The following is a 20,973-nucleotide window of genomic DNA, read 5'->3' as shown; positions in this document are numbered from 1 at the left end:
AAGAGGACTGGCAAATTCATGCAAGATCCAGGCCTTGTTCATTTTGAGAAAAGTAAGCCGGTCAACGTTATCGGAGGATAGTCGCATGCGACGGTCTGTTAGTACACCACCTGCGGCACTAAAGACGCGTTCCGATAATACACTAGCAGCAGGGCAAGCTAGCACCTCCAATGCATACTGGCTAAGCTCTGGCCATGTATCCAGCTTACAGACCCAAAACTTGAAGGGAGAAGAGCCGTCTGGGAGTACACTGAGAGGGCAAGACATGTAGTCTGTCACCATCTGACGGAAACGTTGCCTCCTGCTGACTGGAGCCGTCTGTGATGGTGTAGACATTTGTGGCGGCGGGGACACAAAACTTTGCCACATTTGGGCCATACTGGTCTTGCCTTGTGCTGAGGCGCTGCTTCTGCTCCCTCTTTGTGTAGAGCTTCCTCCACTGTCTCGACGCACTGAGCTGCTTTGTAAAGCACTAGCAGCACTGCTCTCGGTTGGAATGGAGAACATGATGGAATGCACCAGTGCGTCTTGGTACTCCCGCATTTTAGACTCCCGGTTCAACGGTGTTATGAGGCTTTGTAAGTTGTCCCGGTAGCGAAGATCTAGGAGGGTGGACACCCAATAATCAGCCGTGTTGAGAATGTGGGCGATGCGGCGGTCGTTTCTCAGGCACTGCAGCATGAAATCAACCATGTGCTGCAGACTGCCAACTGGCCAAGAAACGCTGTCCCCTGCTTGAGGCGTGATCTCTGCCTGCTCTGCATCACCCCACCCTCGCTCTAGATACTGACTACTAGAGCATTGTGTACCTCCCTCCTCTGGACAGATGTATTCCTCCTCCATTGACTCCTCCTCATCCTCCTCACAAAGTGTCCCCTGCGTAGGCCTTTGTGAGGAACCACGTTGCGCAGACTGTAGAGAATCAGATGGCATTTGTGACTCCTCATGCTCCACCTCTTCCAAAACCTCGTCCCTTAGTGCTTGCAGTGTTTTTTCAAGCAGGCAGATATGGGGGATAGTCATGCTGACTAGTGCATCATCTGCACTCGCCATCCACGTGGAATAATCGAAGGCACACAAAACGTGGCAAATGTCCTTCATAGAGGCCCACTCAGTGGTGGTGAAGTGTGAACGGCGCGCACTGCGACTTGTTTGCGCCTGCTGCAGCTGGTACTCCATTACTGTTACCTGCTGCTCACACAACTCTCCAACATATGTAACGTTGAATTCCACCTGGTGGGTAGGTCACATATGATGCGATGTTCCGGAAGATGTAATCGCCGCTGCAGAGCTGCAATGAGCGATCTTGCGATGCTGGAACGCCGCAAGTGAGGGCACTCTATGTGGACCTTGTGAAGCAGTGCATCAAGATTCGGATAGTCCCTCAAAAAACTCTACACGACCAAGTTGAGCACATGTGCCAGACATGGGATGTGAGTGAGGTTGCCTAGGCCCAGAGCTGCCACCAGATTTCGGGCATTGTCACACACTACCATGCCTGGCTGGAGATTCGCTGGCACAAACCACATGTCGCTCTGCTGCTTGATGGCATTCCAGAGCTCCTGCGCTGTGTGGCTTCGATTCCCCAAAGAAATTAATTTTAATACGGCCTGTTGACCTTTGGCCACGGCTGTGCTCATATCGGTCATCACAGCAGGTAACCGTTCACGGGTCGATGTGGAGGTAGACCGTGACGGCTACTGCAGCGCTGATTCAGAGGAACTGGAGTATGAGGAGGAGCCAGTGTGTACAGACTGGATTCCTGCAATCCTTGGAGTTGGCAGAACACGTACAGCGCCACTCTCAAGATCTGTACCCGGCTCCACAACATTTACCCAATGGGCAGTGAGGAAAAGGTATCGTCCCTGTCCATGCTTACTGGTCCACGCATCGGTGGTCAGGTGGACCTTGCTACTGACGGCGTTTTGTAGCGCATGTTTAATTTTTCCCTCCACATGACGTTGCAGGGCAGGGACAGCTTGCCTGCTGAAATAAAAGCGGCTGGGCACGTTGTATTGTGGGACTGCCAATGCCATAAAGTTACGGAAGGTGTCAGTCTCCACCAGCCTGAATGATAGCATTTCAAGGGCCAGTAGTTTAGCAATGCCAGCATTCAGAGCCTGTGCTCGGGGGTGGTTTGCCGAGTATGGGCGCCTTTTCTCCCATGCCTGTGCTAACGATGGCTGTAGACTGGCCTAGGAGTGTGAGGATGACAGGGAAAGTGGTGCTGTGGGTGGAATTACACTGTGTCTCTGTACAACAGTGCCAGAGATTCTTCCATGGCGATCCTGTGAGGAAGCCGAACCAGCTGTGTGTGAGCTGGAGGAAGAGGCTACAACACGAGCTGAAGAGGTGGTAGGTGGCGCTGTAGGTTGGCCTAGGTCTTCAGTGTGTTTTTGTAACTCCACCACGTGCTTGGTCCGCACATGTTTCCACATATTTGTGGTATTGAGGTTGCTGACACTTTTCCCTCTTTTCACCGTCTGATTACACAGCTTGCATTTGACAAAGCAAATGTCATCTTCAACTGTGTCAAAAAAGGACCAGGCACTGCAAGTCTTGGGAGCGCACGCTTTGGATTTTGGAATAGCCATGCTCCTAATGGGTGCCGAAGTGGAGGCTACAGGCAACCAAGTCTGCTCCCTCCCTCTCCCTCCTTTTTGGACCGTTCGGGGAATCTCTTCCTCAGAGCTGCTCCCACCACCTTCCTGTCCCTCACGCCATGATGGGTCAAAGACCTCATCATCTACACCACCCTCTTCAAACAACTGCTTCTCCTGGGTAGTCTCGACAGTACAGTACGCACCAGAAAGTGGCACCTGAGTCTCATCATCAGATGCGTACTGAGGTGTGCTGCTGACCATAGGCACTGGCCCACCTGCCTCTTCAGATTCAGAAAGACAAAACGGTTGTGCATCACTGCATACTACCTCTTCTTCAAATTCTTGAATTCTGCTTGGCTGGCCCCCTCTTTCCAAGCCAAGAGATTCAGAGAACAGAAGTAGAGATGGCTCCTGTCCAGGGCTCTCTGACTGTCTGGGCAATTTGGCAGGCGGTGAAGAGACAGATGGGTGCTCTTCAGTGCTCAGGACTTGAGAGGATCTGGAACTAATTGAAGTCGATGCGTTAGCTGCCATCCATCCGACAACGGCTTCAATTTGGTCCTCCCGCAGCAGTGGGGTACGGCTAGCTCCTACAAACCTGCGCATAAAGGACTGTTCCCTGGTAAAACTGGGGGATGCTGAGTCACTGGTGCCCGCAGCAGGCACAGAATCCCCCTGTCCTCTCCATGAAGGCACAGAATCCTCATGTCCTCTCCCTGCAGAAACTCCACGACCACGACCACATGCCTTACTCCCTGCCTTCTTCATCTTGATAGACTGATAAAGATAGGCAGAAATGTACTAAGGGCTTAGTGTGCTTATTCCTGAACAGCTGCTAACAGGTATAAGAAACACTCATTTTATAAAGTGTGGACTAGACTTTAATATGAGCTAATGTGGCCTACACAACTGTAAAGTGGAGTGTTTGGTGAACTTTATTTATTTTTTTTTGTCACAAAAAGACACTGGATGTGCCCAAAGATGTAATACCGATAGTATCACAAACTTTTTGTAGCTATTACAATGTAGGAAGGTAACCTACAATGCAATAGATGAGGCTACAGAAAATAGGCTAATACTAATCTGGCTGGGGCTGCAGGGCACAATGCTGCAGAAAGGCTCCTCTAACTACTCCTATATAGTGTGTTTGGAACCAATTTAGCTGAATACGGATGGAACCACCACACTAATAGGAGAAATGAGGAAAAATTATGAATTGGCAATAAAGGACAATGTATGAGGCAGTGACACACACTGAGTGCACTACAACCAGACGTGGCTGAAGCACACACTACAGGGTGAGCTGCACTCACACACACAGACCTTGCTGACAGCGGTGAACAGTGCAGATGCAGAGCACTGTGCACTAGCGCTGCAAGACAAAAAAAAATTCTCTATCTACTCCTATATAGTGTGTTTGGAACCAATTTAGCTGAATACGGATGGAACCACCACACTAATAGGAGATATCAGGAAAAATTATGAATTAGCAAAAAAGGACAATGTATGAGGCAGTGACACACACTGAGTGCACTACAACCAGACGTGGTTGAAGCACACACTACAGGGTGAGCTGCACTCACACACAGAGACCTTGCAGACAGCGGTGAACAGCACAGAGAACTGTGCACTAGCGCTGCAAGGCACAGCGATTTATAAAGTAGCTTGGGTAAAGCAGAATAGACCAAATAGGTAGCTAAAACTGTCCCTCAGAACAACAGCGTCCTATTCCTAACTGAATTCACAGCAGAGTGAGCTGAAAATGGCGGCGGCGGCTTTTATAGTGCATCATGACATCATTTCAGCAGCCAATCACAGCCATGCCATTAGTTAAGATGCCTACATGCCTAACAGGATGTGCCCACAATTCTTAGGATCCTCATTGGCTGAATAAAATGAAACTGGCTCATTGCATTATGGGAACTTCCGATTCCGGTATACGATATTGTAAAAGTACCGGAATTAAGTATCGGAATTCCGATACTGCGAATATCGGCCGATACCCGATATTTCAGTATCGGAATGCTCAACACTACTCTTGACGTTTCCCGTCAAAGTACCTCTTGGACTTTTTGTTAGCCTCTTGAAGGTTACAACGTACATCAGTCCAAACTCTCTCCAAATCACCGGAAAAATTCTCCTCCTCCGGCTCAGCCGATACCAATTTGGAGAATGACCCAAACGACGGATGTCTCCCAGTACAACAAAAAAATGGAGAACACCCAGCAGAAGAGGATGTATGGTTGTTAAGAGCAAATTCAGCCAGTGGCAAAAGCTCAGACCACCCCTCTTGATTGTCAGCCACAAAACAACACAAAAACTGTTCAACATCTTGGTTCTTTCTTTCTGTCTGTCCATTAGACTCAGGATGATATCCAGATGAAAATGACAAATGAACTCCCAACCTGTCACAAAAGGCACGCCAAAAACGAGCCACAAACTGAGGTCTCTATCGGAAACAATGTTGGTAGGAACGCCATGGAGCCTGACAATTTCCTTAACAAAGTGTGCAAATTGAAGTGGTCAGTGGGGCGCTAGAAACTGGATAAGGCGCTGGAAAAGGATAAAACAAACCTCTTTATTGAAGTATTAATGCCCACAACGCGTTTCTGCAGCGGTCTGCTGCCTTCATCAGGTGGAGTTAATTTCCTTAACAAAAGCCTTAGCGAGTGTCTTAGCGCAGGGCAGTTTGATGAAGCGAACCAAGTGACACATCTTGCTAAAACGGTCCACGACCACCCAGATGACAGTGAAACCCTCAGAGGCAGGAAGGTCAGTAATAAAATCCATAGCAAGATGCGTCCAAGGTGCACTAGGAACTTCCAGAGGGCAAAGCAACCCCGCAGCAGGAGCATGTGAAGACTTAGATCTAGCACACACAGTACATTGACGCACCCACTTAATGACTTCCTTCTGCCATCCAGGCCACCAAAAACTGCGACCTACAAGTCTCTTAGTCTCCGAAATTCCTGGATGACCTGCCAACCGAGACTCATGACACTCCACAAACAAATCTCTCCTAAAGTTCCTAGGTACAAACAACCTCCCAATGGGAGTGTTAGGTGGGGCATCCTCCTGGGCTTTCAGAATCCCATCTTCCAAAACGGAGTCCAATGCTGCTATCACAACACCTTCCTGTAAAATGCTCTCCTCCTTCTCGGTACCAACCATGGGAGAAAAACTGCGAGATAAAGCATCAGTTTTTACATTCTTGGTACCTAGGATGTAAGTAACAGAAAAATTAAACCACGAAAAAAAAAGTTCCCACCTAGCCTGACGGGCATTCAAGCACTTGGCAGCATCAAGATAGATCAGATCCTTATGATCAGTGAAAACCTGAATAGGAAATTTAGCACCTTCCATGAGATGACGCCAATGTTCAAATGCGAGTTTAATCGCCAGAAATTCCCGATTACCGACATCGTAATTAAGTTCGGTCTCAAAATTTTTTTGAAATAAAAGCACAGGGATGTACTCCATCCTTGTTTTCCTAAGACAAAACAGCACCGACCCCCTCCGAAGAAGCATCAACCTCGACCAAAAAAGGCTTGGTCTCATCAGGCTGCATAAGGATGGGGAAAAAACCAAGCAATGTGAACTGAGGACTAAGATGGTACACATGCAAGAAATAGGAGCATGTTCACACTAGCAAAAAGATGCAAAACCTACAAAAGACAAAAAATATATCTCATACCCTACCATCATTATAAATAAATGTAAAGCAAAGTTGCATATGAAATATAGGGTACTTAGTGAACTATTTTTGATCAAAAAAAGTATACAAGCCGTCCCACCAGCGACAAGGTGACCCTAAATTGGGACGGTCCTACACTGTCTATATTAAAAACCTTACTGTATATCAAAGTTGAAGTAATGCATATAAAAGAGTAGACAAATAGAACTGGGTCCCAATATCAGACCACCTAAGCCCGTGGTAAGCTACATATATACTAACCAATTATTTCTCATTCCTCATTCTACATTGATAATTTAAATAAAGAGATCAAGGTACTCAGTAAATCTGCTATTTCAAATTTTTATTAATGTTATCACAAGACATACACACACCCCATAAAATCAAGTCAAAAAACCCCTAAGACATAGAAAGCCCCAATAAAATTGAGGCAGTGTGGTCAAGAGATATCACTATAAGCACAAAAAATACAGTTCAGAGAGTAGGAATGTAAGATTATATCAGTAAAATTCCAGACCTCTTAGTTCCATATCCTTAATAATAGATATAATCTTACATTCCTACTCTCTGAACTGTATTTTTTGTGCTTATAGTGATATCTCTTGCATATGAAATATAGGGTACTTAGTGAACTATTTTTGATCAAAAAAAGTATACAAGCCGTCCCACCAGCGACAAGGTGACACTAAATTGGGACGGTCCTACACTGTCTATATTAAAAACCTTACTGTATATCAAAGTTGAAGTAATGCATATAAAAAATAGTAGACAAATAGAACCGGGTCCCAATATCAGACCACCTAAGCCCGTGGTAAGCTACATATATACTAACCAGCTCAACAAGGGGGATGCCACACCCCTAATTTGCACAGAATGCAAACAAGACAAAAAACCAAGCAATGTGAACTGAGGACTAAGATGGTACACATGCAAGAAATAGGAGCATGTTCACACTAGCAAAAAGATGCAAAACCTACAAAAGACAAAAAATATATCTCATACCCTACCATCATTATAAATAAATGTAAAGCAAAGTTGCATATGAAATATAGGGTACTTAGTGAACTATTTTTGATCAAAAAAAGTATACAAGCCGTCCCACCAGCGACAAGGTGACACTAAATTGGGACGGTCCTACACTGTCTATATTAAAAACCTTACTGTATATCAAAGTTGAAGTAATGCATATAAAAAATAGTAGACAAATAGAACCGGGTCCCAATATCAGACCACCTAAGCCCGTGGTAAGCTACATATATACTAACCAGCTCAACAAGGGGGATGCCACACCCCTAATTTGCACAGAATGCAAACAAGACAAAAAACCAAGCAATGTGAACTGAGGACTAAGATGGTACACATGCAAGAAATAGGAGCATGTTCACACTAGCAAAAAGATGCAAAACCTACAAAAGACAAAAAATATATCTCATACCCTACCATCATTATAAATAAATGTAAAGCAAAGTTGCATATGAAATATAGGGTACTTAGTGAACTATTTTTGATCAAAAATGTATACAAGCCGTCCCACCAGCGACAAGGTGACCCTAAATTGGGACGGTCCTACACTGTCTATATTAAAAACCTTACTGTATATCAAAGTTGAAGTAATGCATATAAAAAAGAGTAGACAAATAGAACCGGGTCCCAATATCAGACCACCTAAGCCCGTGGTAAGCTACATATATGCTAACCAGCTCAACAAGGGGGATGCCACACCCCTAATTTGCACAGAATGCAAACAAGACAAAAAACCAAGCAATGTGAACTGAGGACTAAGATGGTACAGATGCAAGAAATAGGAGCATGTTCACACTAGCAAAAATATGCAAAACCTGCAAAAGACAAAAAATATATCTCATACCCTACCATCATTATAAATAAATGTAAAGCAAAGTTGCATATGAAATATAGGGTACTTAGTAAACTATTTTTGATCAAAAAAAGTATACAAGCCATCCCACCAGCGACAAGGTGACCCTAAATTGGGACGGTCCTACACTGTCTATATTAAAAACCTTACTGTATATCAAAGTTGAAGTAATGCATATAAAAAATAGTAGACAAATAGAACTGGGTCCCAATATCAGACCACCTAAGCCCGTGGTAAGCTACATATATACTAACCAGCTCAACAAGGGGGATGCCACACCCCTAATTTGCAAAGAATGCAAACAAGACAAAAAACCAAGCAATGTGAACTGAGGACTAAGATGGTACACATGCAAGAAATAGGAGCATGTTCACACTAGCAAAAAGATGCAAAACCTACAAAAGACAAAAAATATATCTCATACCCTACTATCATTATAAATAAATGTAAAGCAAAGTTGCATATGAAATATAGGGTACTTAGTAAACTATTTTTGATCAAAAATGTATACAAGCCGTCCCACCAGCGACAAGGTGACCCTAAATTGGGACGGTCCTACACTGTCTATATTAAAAACCTTACTGTATATCAAAGTTGAAGTAATGCATATAAAAAAGAGTAGACAAATAGAACCGGGTCCCAATATCAGACCACCTAAGTCCGTGGTAATCTACATATATACTAACCAGCTCAACAAGGGGGATGCCACACCCCTAATTTGCACAGAATGCAAACAAGACAAAAAACCAAGCAATGTGAACTGAGGACTAAGATGGTACACATGCAAGAAATAGGAGCATGTTCACACTAGCAAAAAGATGCAAAACCTACAAAAGACAGAAAATATATCTCATGCCCTACCATCATTATAAATAAATGTAAAGCAAAGTTGCATATGAAATATAGGGTACTTTGTGAACTATTTTTGATCAAAAAAAGTATACAAGCCGTCCCACCAGCGACAAGGTGACCCTAAATTGGGACGGTCCTACACTGTCTATATTAAAAACCTTACTGTAAATCAAAGTTGAAGTAATGCATATAAAAAAGAGTAGACAAATAGAACCGGGTCCCAATATCAGACCACCTAAGCCCGTGGTAAGCTACATATATACTAACCAGCTCAACAAGGGGGATGCCACACCCCTAATTTGCACACAATACAAACAAGACAAAAAACCAAGCAATGTGAACTGAGGACTAAGATGGTACACATGCAAGAAATAGGAGCATGTTCACCTAGCAAAAAGATGCAAAACCTACAAAAGACAAAAAATATATCTCATACCCTACCATCATTATAAATAAATGTAAAGCAAAGTTGCATATGAAATATAGGGTACTTAGTGAACTATTTTTGATCAAAAAAAGTATACAAGCCGTCCCACCAGCGACAAGGTGACTCTAAATTGGGACGGTCCTACACTGTCTATATTAAAAACCTTACTGTATATCAAAGTTGAAGTAATGCATATAAAAGAGTAGACAAATAGAACCGGGTCCCAATATCAGACCACCTTAGCCCGTGGTAAGCTACATATATACTAACCCGCTCAACAAGGGGGATGCCACACCCCTACTTTGCACAGAATGCAAACAAGACAAAAAATCAAGCAATGTGAACTGAGGACTAAGATGGTACACATGCAAGAAATAGGAGCATGTTCACACTAGCAAAAAGATGCAAAACCTACAAAAGACAAAAAATATATCTCATACCCTACCATCATTATAAATAAATGTAAAGCAAAGTTGCATATGAAATATAGGGTACTTAGTGAACTATTTTTGATCAAAAAAAGTATACAAGCCGTCCCACCAGCGACAAGGTGACCCTAAATTGGGATGGTCCTACACTGTCTATATTAAAATCCTTACTGTATATCAAAGTTGAAGTAATGCATATAAAAGAGTAGACAAATAGAACCGGATCCCAATATCAGACCACCTAAGCATGTGGTAAGCTACATATATACTAACCAGCTCAAAAAGGGGGATGCCACACCCCTAATTTGCACAGAATGCAAACAAGACAAAAAACCAAGCAATAGTGAACTGAGGACTAAGATGGTACACATGCAAGAAATAGGAGCATGTTCACACTAGCAAAAAGATGCAAAACCTACAAAAGACAAAAAATATATCTCATGCCCTACCATCATTATAAATAAATGTAAAGCAAAGTTGCATATGAAATATAGGGTACTTTGTGAACTATTTTTGATCAAAAAAAGTATACAAGCCGTCCCACCAGCGACAAGGTGACCCTAAATTGGGACGGTCCTACACTGTCTATATTAAAAACCTTACTGTAAATCAAAGTTGAAGTAATGCATATAAAAAAGAGTAGACAAATAGAACCGGGTCCCAATATCAGACCACCTAAGCCTGTGGTAAGCTACATATATACTAACCAGCTCAACAAGGGGGATGCCACACCCCTAATTTGCACAGAATGCAAACAAGACAAAAAACCAAGCAATGTGAACTGAGGACTAAGATGGTACACATGCAAGAAATAGGAGCATGTTCACACTAGCAAAAAGATGCAAAACCTACAAAAGACAAAAAATGTATCTCATATCCTACCATCATTGTAAATAAATGTAAAGCAAAGTTGCATATGAAATATAGGGTACTTAGTGAACTATTTTTGATCAAAAAAAGTATACAAGCCGTCCCACCAGCGACAAGGTGACCCTAAATTGGGACGGTCCTACACTGTTTATATTAAAAACCTTACTGTATATCAAAGTTGAAGTAATGCATATAAAAGAGTAGACAAATAGAACCGGGTCCCAATATCAGACCACCTAAGCCCGTGGTAAGCTACATATATACTAACCAGCTCAACAAGGGGGATGCCACACCCCTAATTTGCACAGAATGCAAACAATAGAAAAAACCAAGCAATGTGAACTGAGGACTAAGATGGTACACATGCAAGAAATAGGAGCATGTTCACACTAGCAAAAAGATGCAAAACCTACAAAAGACAAAAATATATCTCATACCCTACCATCATTATAAATAAATGTAAAGCAAAGTTGCATATGAAATATAGGGTACTTAGTGAACTATTTTTGATCAAAAAAAGTATACAAGCCGTCCCACCAGCGACAAGGTGACCCTAAATTGTTATGGTCCTACACTGTCTATATTAAAAACCTTACTGTATATCAAAGTTGAAGTAATGCATATAAAAAAGAGTAGACAAATAGAACCGGGTCCCAATATCAGACCACCTAAGCCTGTGGTAAGCTACATATATACTAACCAGCTCAACAAGGGGGATGCCACACCCCTAATTTGCACAGAATGCAAACAAGACAAAAAACCAAGCAATGTGAACTGAGGACTAAGATGGTACACATGCAAGAAATAGGAGCATGTTCACACTAGCAAAAAGATGCAAAACCTACAAAAGACAAAAAATATATCTCATATCCTACCATCATTGTAAATAAATGTAAAGCAAAGTTGCATATGAAATATAGGGTACTTAGTGAACTATTTTTGATCAAAAAAAGTATACAAGCCGTCCTACCAGCGACAAGGTGACCCTAAATTGGGACGGTCCTACACTGTTTATATTAAAAACCTTACTGTATATCAAAGTTGAAGTAATGCATATAAAAGAGTAGACAAATAGAACCGGGTCCCAATATCAGACCACCTAAGCCCGTGGTAAGCTACATATATACTAACCAGCTCAACAAGGGGGATGCCACACCCCTAATTTGCACAGAATGCAAACAAGACAAAAAACCAAGCAATGTGAACTGAGGACTAAGATGGTACACATGCAAGAAATAGGAGCATGTTCACACTAGCAAAAAGATGCAAAACCTACAAAAGACAAAAAATATATCTCATACCCTACCATCATTATAAATAAATGTAAAGCAAAGTTGCATATGAAATATAGGGTACTTAGTGAACTATTTTTGATCAAAAAAAGTATACAAGCCGTCCCACCAGCGACAAGGTGACCCTAAATTGGGACGGTCCTACACTGTCTATATTAAAAACCTTACTGTATATCAAAGTTGAAGTAATGCATATAAAAAAGAGTAGACAAATAGAACCGGGTCCCAATATCAGACCACCTAAGCCCGTGGTAAGCTACATATATACTAACCAGCTCAACAAGGGGGATGCCACACCCCTAATTTGCACAGAATGCAAACAAGACAAAAAACCAAGCAATGTGAACTGAGGACTAAGATGGTACACATGCAAGAAATAGGAGCATGTTCACACTAGCAATAAGATGCAAAACCTACAAAAAACAAAAAATATATCTCATACCCTACCATCATTATAAATAAATGTAAAGCTTTACATTTATTTATAATGATGGTAGGGTATGAGATATATTTTTTGTCTTTTGTAGGTTTTGCATAAGGATCGGGGCAGCACTGAACCTCTCCTTGAGATACACAAAAGCTTCAATGGCCTCAGTAGTCCACTGGACCGTATTCGCACCTTTCCTGGTGAGATCGGTCAGCGGCTTAACAATTATAGAAAAATTCTTAATGAATTTTCTGTAATAATTGGCGAAACCCAAAAATCTCTGTATCGATTTCAAACCAATAGGCCTAGGCCATTCCTGTACCGCCTGAACCTTCACCGGGTCCATCTCAAAGCCCTCGCAGGAGATAATGTAGCCCAAAAAACGAATTCTCTGCACAGCGAACTCACATTTCTCCAGCTTAGCAAAAAGTGAATTGTCACTTAACAACTGCAATACCTCACGTACGCTCTGCCAATGAGACTCCAGATCCGGCAAATAAATCAAAATGTCATCCAAATACACCACCACATTCTTACCGATCAATGGTCTTAGGATGTCATTAATAAGGTTCTGAAAAAACGCTGGTGCGTTGGTAAGACCAAAAGGCATAACCAGATTCTCAAAATGACCCACCGGAGTGTTAAAAGCAGTTTTCCACTCATCACCTTCCTTCATACATAACAAATTGTATGTCCCCCGGAGATCAATTTTAGAGAACCACTTGGCCCCCACTAACTAGTTGAACAAGTCAGGAATTAATGGCAGTGGGTAGGAATTGCGTACTGTAATTTTATTAATTTCGCGAAAGTCCAGACATGGACGTAAACCGCCGTCCTTTTTTTTTTACAAAAAAAAATCCAACAGCCACAGGTGACTTAGAAGGTCTAATGTGACCGGCGGCCAAGCTTGTCTGTATGTATTCCTCCAAGGCCTTTCTCTCAGGGATAGTAAGATTAAATAAGCGACTCCTGGGAAAAGTAGCTCCAGGGACAAACTCAATAGTACAATCATAGTCCCTATGAGGAGGCAAAACTTGCGACTCCTCCTCAGAAAAAACCTTCCAAAATCCTGAATAGGTACAGGTAATTCCCCTCTTTCACAGCAGCAATGCAACCGTTACAACATTTATCATAACACTTAGGACTCCAAGACTTAATTTCATTGGTAGACCAGTCCAGTACAGGATTGTGCAATTTTAACCAAGGTAACCCCAAAACCACTGGAGAAGGCAAATTATTTAATACCGCCAAATCCAAATTCTCTTAGTGAATACCATTAATGGTGAGGGGAAATTCAAAAACCTTGTAATACATTTCAAGGGAGAGCCATCAACAGCAACCACAGAAATAGGGGATGACAAAAGTTTAGATTCTAATTTAAATTTTTCCAAAAATCCCTCATCAATCACATTGAGTGTAGAACCACAATCCACAAATACCTGAAATTCAAACAACTCCTCCTGGAATGAGGTGCTTCCAGAAAGAAATACTCCTTTTGAGTTTGAACAAGCTATACGGGCGTAACTGACCTTTTTTTTTTCCTTGTTCAAACGAAGCACACAGTTCTAAATAAAGTGGTCAGATTTACCGCAATAAAAGCATAATCCCTTAGCAAACCTGCGGTCTTTTTCCTGAGAGTGGGGTGACATGGCCCCAATCTCCATCGGTTCTCCACCTTCCGAGCAGACCCTCTGCAAACTAGGAGCTGCCATAGCAGTAGATTTCTCTTCATTAATCCTAGCACGCAGTGTCCTGTGCACACGTATAGCTAATTGCATTGCCTCCTGCAAGGTTCCAGGTTTTGGGAAGGCAATCAGCAGATCCTTAACCCTTTCACCTAGACCAGCAAGAAACAGACATTTTAATGCTGAGTCATTCCATTCCACTTCAGCTGACCATCTTCTGAAGTATGTACAATAATTTTCCACATCACCTGATCCCTGCTTCAAACGTCTTAATTCAGTTTCAGCAGATGAGACTCGATCAGGATCATCATACAACAACCCCATAGCAGAAAAAAAATCTTCCACAGATCTAAAACACGGATCATTAGGTTGTAGAGAAAAGGCCCATCCCTGTGGTTCTTTGCGCAAAAGTGACATTATAAACCCAATGCGCTGTGATTCATTCCCCGAGGATCTGGGTCTTAAACGAAAATATAATAAACAAGCGTTTTTAAAGGAAAAAAAATATTGCTGTTTACCATAAAAAAATCTGGCAGTCCTACCTTCGGTTCGACAAAATGAGCTCCAGGACAGCTACTCACGTGTTGCTGGAGCTCGGCCACCTCCAAAGACAGTCCGTGCAGGCGTTGAGCCAACTCCTGAACTGACACTGTGCTGAAATCTGGATTTCTTTCCTTAGAGTGTTTTTTTTGGGCTGGACTTACTGTTACGAACTGCTACAAACACTAAGGAAAGATAGGAAAACTGTCCCTACAATAGGACTAAGCTGATTCCCTACGATGCAGCGGGGGACCTGTTCCTTGTGAACAGACCCGCCTAAGTCCTCGGCTAGTCTGAACGCACACCTATAGATATAAGGGAGGGGTCCCTACAAGAACTAAGGACAGGGATATAGTTGGACACCTCCTAACAGAAATTGTAGCAGAGCAAAGACAAACAAAAAGTACTAGTGGTCAAAAGACCAAGCAAACTACAGAGTAAGGTACAAGGCACCTGGCTAGCTTAAGAGTAAATGTAACCCTGAAGTCCAGTAAGGCCAGAAGGGCGGAGCTGGATTATATAGGCAGAAAGTCATGTGACCAACAAAATAGAAAAAAAACTAACAGGAGGGTTCTAACAGCTTTCTCTTCTGCAGGGTAATTCTAGACAGGTCCGGGAAGAGCTGGATGTCCGCCTCCCCTATACTTTATGGCTTTCTGGGCCCTTGCCTTGGCCATTATCTTTTCTTTCAGCTCAAAGTCATGCAAGCAGGAAATGCTGTAATACCTTTTGGCTTCAAGGCTCTGTGAGCTCTATGAAATTTGATCGAGGCAGGCTGGTTATCACCCAGGATAGAGTTGAAGATCTCCTGAAGTATAGCTCTGAGATCCCCCCCCCCCTCCGACTCGGGGAGACCCCTCACCCGTATGTTGCTTCATCTTCCCTATTATCAAGATCTTCAATGTGGGCATGCATATCCTGCATCACTGATTCTTGCTGAGTGGTCACTTGTTGTAGTTTGGTTACATGAGCTCTAGTAGTATTATGATCTTCCTCCAGTATTTCTATACGATTTGCCAAGTGCCTCAGGTCTTGTCTCACATAAGCAATCTCTGAACTGCAGGTATCCTTGACTTCCTTTATAAGGTTTTTGAAGTCTGTCTTGGAGGGTAAATGCTCTAGGTACTTCTGCCATGGGGGGTGGGGGGGGGCACAGAACTGCAGGCTCCCAACCCGCCATTCATCCTCAGTACAGCCAGGGGAAGAGGACAAGTCTCCACCCCTTTATCATGGACAGTGAAAATATTCCGCTCTCCTTCAATCTCCCCGGCTGCCTGTCTGCTCCTTTTCCCATGGGAATGCATAGAGAAGGTCCCTCCATCTTCTGATGGGGGCTGGGGATGATCAGCAGCACATGCTGTTATTTGTGCAATTGTCTGAGGGGAGGAGGGGGAGGGGGGCTCTGATGTGCACCTCATGTGAGCTGCAACAGTCTTATTTGCAGAGGAGACGACTCCCACAGCTCTGCCTTGGCTTTTTGCTGTTATCTGCCCCGGCAAATCCACATCAGCAGGGGCTGCAAGCTGAGATTGGTTCCCACTCCCCTCACCTCTGTGCTCTGTCTGAAGCTGCTGCATCCCGGTCTGTTCCAGCCAAGATGGCTCCGGGACACCATGAGGTGCTGAGTCCTTCTGAAGAAAGGTGTCCAGTGCGGTCGCTATCACTGGCCCTGGAGTGGATGCCGGTGTCCTAGCATGTCGTGGCCCCATGTGTGCTGTAATTGAGGTGAAAATGCCGGCACTCTGCCTTTTCTATGCCTCTATTGTGTTCAGCTCAGCAGGAGCTCCTCACACACACTTCCTCTCACATTGAGGTCCTGGCCACGCCCCCACTTGGGATGTCTTTGTAAAGGTCCTTGAAGTACTGGAGCCATATGTTCCTGGTCTGGATATGGAGGTTGTAGCTTTTTTGGTTGGATCCTAGGTGGTTTCATAGTTCCCAAAAGCTGTTGTCTTCAAGGGCATCTTGGAGTTGGAGGAGTTTTGTGGAAATGTGTTTTTTCTTTTTCCTTTTGAGGATGGATTTCTAATTTTGTTGCATGGTGTGGTAATTTTCTCTCAGAGTAGAGTTGTTTGGGTCTCTGTGTTTTTTATTTGAGGTCGTTCTTAGAACCTTCCTTATAGCTTTACATTCCTTGTCAAACCAGTTGTTGGGATTTTGTTTACTCAACCTCTTGTTGCTACATCTTTTTGGGTCGGACATTTCTGCCATGGCATAGAGTATGTTGTTAAGGTTCCTTACTGCCAGGTGTACGCCTTCTGCTTTAAGTTCGTACATGTTATTTTGGAAGCGTTGGAGCTTATCCTTGATCTCTGGCCTGTTGATGGCATCTGTATATTTTGGGGCCAACATCTTGGACGAGTTGAAGGAAATAATAGTTTCCGACAACATATAGGGTATTACCGCATTCGGTAGAAATTGCACAATAAATTGTGGGTTCCATTTTTACCTATTAACCCTTGTGTAACTGACAAATTTGCAGCAAATACAAAAATGACATTTTTAGAACTAAAATGTTATATTTACACATCCCAATGTTATAAAATTCTGCGAGGCACCTGTCGGTTCAAAATACTCACTACACCCCTAGATGAATCCCTTAGGCAGTGAAGTTTCCAATATGGGGTCACCTGGTGGGGTTTCTGCTGATCTGGCACTTCAGAGGCTTGTCTCAAGGACCCACAATCTATAATAATAATAATAATAATCTTTATTTTATATAGCACTAACATATTCCGCAGCTCTTTACATACATTATCATCACTGTCCCCTTTGGGGTTCACAATCTAAATTCCCTATCAGTATGTCTTTGAAGTGTGGGAGGAAACCGGAGAACCCGGAGGAAACCCACACAAACACTGAGAGAACATACAAACTCCTTGCAGATGTTGTCTTTGGTGGGATTTGAACCAAGGACCCCAGCGCTGCAGTGCTAACCACTGAGCCACCGTGCTATTCAAACAATCAGCGTACTAAAAGTCAAGTAGAGCTCCTTCCAATCTGATCCCTGCCGTGTGCTCAAACAGTAGTGTACAACCACATATGGGGTGCTGCCATGTTCAGTAAAAATTGCATAACATATACTGGGGTCCAGTTTCTCATATTATATCACATGTAAATTATATATTTGGCACTAAAACAGTATTTTAGTGGAATAAATTAAATTTTTTGTTTTCACATCTAAATGTTATAGTTTTGTGAATCACCTGTAGGTTAAAAATGATCAATACACCCCTTTATCAATTCCTTGAGGGGTTTAATTTCCAAAATGGGTTCACTTATGGGGGTTTCAGCTGTTTGACCTGTCAGGGGCTCTGCAAATGCGACTTGGCATTAACAATCTATTCCAGACAAATTTATGCTTCAAAAATCATATAGCGCTCTTTCCATGCCATGTGCCAGTTTTCGTCACATATGGGGTATCTGTCATGTGTGTGTGAGATGTGACAGACAGTCGCCCTCGAGTTGTTTGCAGAATATCTTTTCGTTTGACATTACAGACACCTTCTTATCTGTCTCACTCTAGGACCCAGCGTCTACCTCCCTCTGGCTAACTGACACCCAGGCCTGGCTGTTGAAATACTTGCTGTTTGATAGAGGGAGGTGCCGGTGATATTCACTTGTTCTCTTGAGAAGGCTTGGAGCTGTTGCAGTCTGCTTACTTTCTCTTTTGTGCTTGGAGGACGTTAGGAATAATCTCTCTGAAGTTGGCTCAAGCTAAGTTACTTTTCCCCATGTTTGTTTCCTTTGTTGTCTTTAGTTGTTAGTGTTCATCCATCTTGCGTGACAGTATCTTTATGTTCGGAAGAAATTGCATAACAAATTTAAGTTTCTGTTTTCTCCTATTATACACTCTGGAAATTTCAAATTTGGGGTGGGGATAAAACCATATTTTAGCATAGAAAAGTAATTTTCATTTTCACATCCACATTTTAAAAAGTTCTGTGAAGCACCCATTGGTTTAGCAAGCTCAACAAACCCCTACATGAATTCCTTGATGGGTCTAGCTTCCAAAGTGGTGTCACTTGTGGGGCTTTCTGTTGTTTTGGTACCTCCGGGGCTCTGCAAATGAGACATGATTTCTGCAATCCATTGTAGTCAAATTTACATTCAAAATACCAAATGTCGCTTCTTCCAAACCCTGTCGTGTGTCAAACAGAACTTTTTGACTACATGTGGGGTATCGCCTTGCTCAGAAGAAATTAGGCAGCAAATCGCGCTGTCACCTTTTTTATGATACCTCTTGCAAAAGTAAAAATTTGGGGCTAAAGCAACATTTTCGTGAAAAATTAAATGAACATTTTCAATGTGGAGACCAAATGTTATCAAATTCTGTGTAGTAGTTGTGGATTTAAAATGCTCACCATACCCCTGGATAAAATCCTTGAGGGGTATAGTTTACAAAATGGGGGTCACTTCTAGGAGTTTTCTGCTGTTTGGGTACCCTAGGGGCCATGGAAATGCAACATGATGCCCACAATCTATTTCAGTCAAATTTGTGTTCCAAAATTCAAATGGTGCTCCTTCCCTTCCGGGCCTGGCCCTTTCTCCAAACAGAGGTTTCTGACCACATGGGGTATCAGTGTGCTCAGAAGAAACTAGGTAAGAAATTGTGGAGTCCATTTTCTCGTACTATTCCTTTTAAAGAAAAAAAATTGTGGCTAAAGCAACATATGGGAAATGGTATTTGTACAGTATGACTAACAACTTTGAGCATATAAACATTGAAAGTTCATCAAAATTATGATATTTTCACAAATAAACCCAAAACCTATCGATCTAAATTTACAACAAGCAAAGTAAAATGTGTCACGAAAAAAACAAATCTCAGGATCACTGGGATACGTTGAAGTTATTACCACATGAAGTGACACTGGTCAGATTTCAATTCTATGGCCTGGTCAATAATGTTACAATTGGCTCGGCAACTTAGGGATTAAATTTCCCTCCTCCAGACTCGTTAACAGAACCAACATTTTTTTGGATGAGGGATGAAGAGTGTTGCATTCATTTGTATTTGCGTCTTTATGACTCAAATACAAATGAATCTCTGAACGCGCCGACACTTCCTGGGTGTCACGGGTGTGTCAGAGGTGACAGACAGTTGCCCTGAAGTTAGTTGCAGGAGATCTCTACATTTGGCATTACAGACATCTTCTTGAGACTATCTAAACAGGTTCCAGATGGTATCCGAACGGAGGAAATTAACCTCCACCGCCAAACTCAATCAATATAGTAACAACTAGTGTGGGATATATAAATCCAAACCACCACAAAGAGTAACTAAGGTTTAAAATATATTATATTTATTGGTATTCTTTAAAATTAAAGATATAAAAAAACAGTGGATAATCCATACCACAGATGTAGGGTGTTAAACCATTAATCATTACAAGAGATGTATATACATGCTACTACTTGGCAATATATTTGGGAGGTAAATGATACTGAATTGGGCCCTAATATGCATAGAGAGATATATATTTAACAGGTGAACAGATCAATCCACATCAAAAGATATACACATGCATAATAAATAAGAGCCCAGATTACCTTAAGCCAATGTTTGTATGAATGAAAGCATGGTAAACACCCACCGCTCCGACGATCGTTTCAACACCTTTTTCAAGGAGCGCTGCATATGGTGTGTGCATGTGTTCATTTATATAGGAGTGATGAGATTGAGTTAATCCCCCACAGCTGTGTGAAAGGAACTGCAGAGCCATGTGGCGCGCATGCCTGATGACTGCTTCCTATCAGGCAACTTCCTTCCACGGACGGTGACCAGCAAGCACTCGGTTGCTATGCAACGTGCGTGCCAGTGGTCACATGATCCGTGTGGGGAAGTGCCGGAAGTCAAAGACTTCCTGCATGCGCGACCTGTCTGCTAAAGCATCGGTAAGTATTATAACAACATTGGGGTGAATGAGTGAAGAGACTGAATGAATATTATCGCTGGAGAGTAAGATAAATATGTATATGAGAAAATGAGAGTATTTTATATATAACAGTACCAATGCGTGATATATATATAAGTGTACGGGTGCACATGTATATTATACCACTAGGGACTGAGATGTATATGAGAAGGAAAAATTTATATATAACAATGACTGCTGCATACAATATGTATGAGTGTACAAATGCATGTATATACTATATGTGCGTATATATAAATCCAAGATTGTTATATCACACAGGCCATCAAGACCCAAAACAAATACCATATATAATTATCCTATGCGCCAAGCATAGCCTAAATAAACGGGTTAATTTACA

Source organism: Phyllobates terribilis, unplaced genomic scaffold (genome assembly GCF_046119375.1).
Source record: "Phyllobates terribilis strain yellow unplaced genomic scaffold, ASM4611937v1 Scaffold_3752__1_contigs__length_70871, whole genome shotgun sequence".
NCBI lineage: Eukaryota > Metazoa > Chordata > Amphibia > Anura > Dendrobatidae > Phyllobates > Phyllobates terribilis.
Note: the sequence above shows the minus strand (reverse complement) of the source record.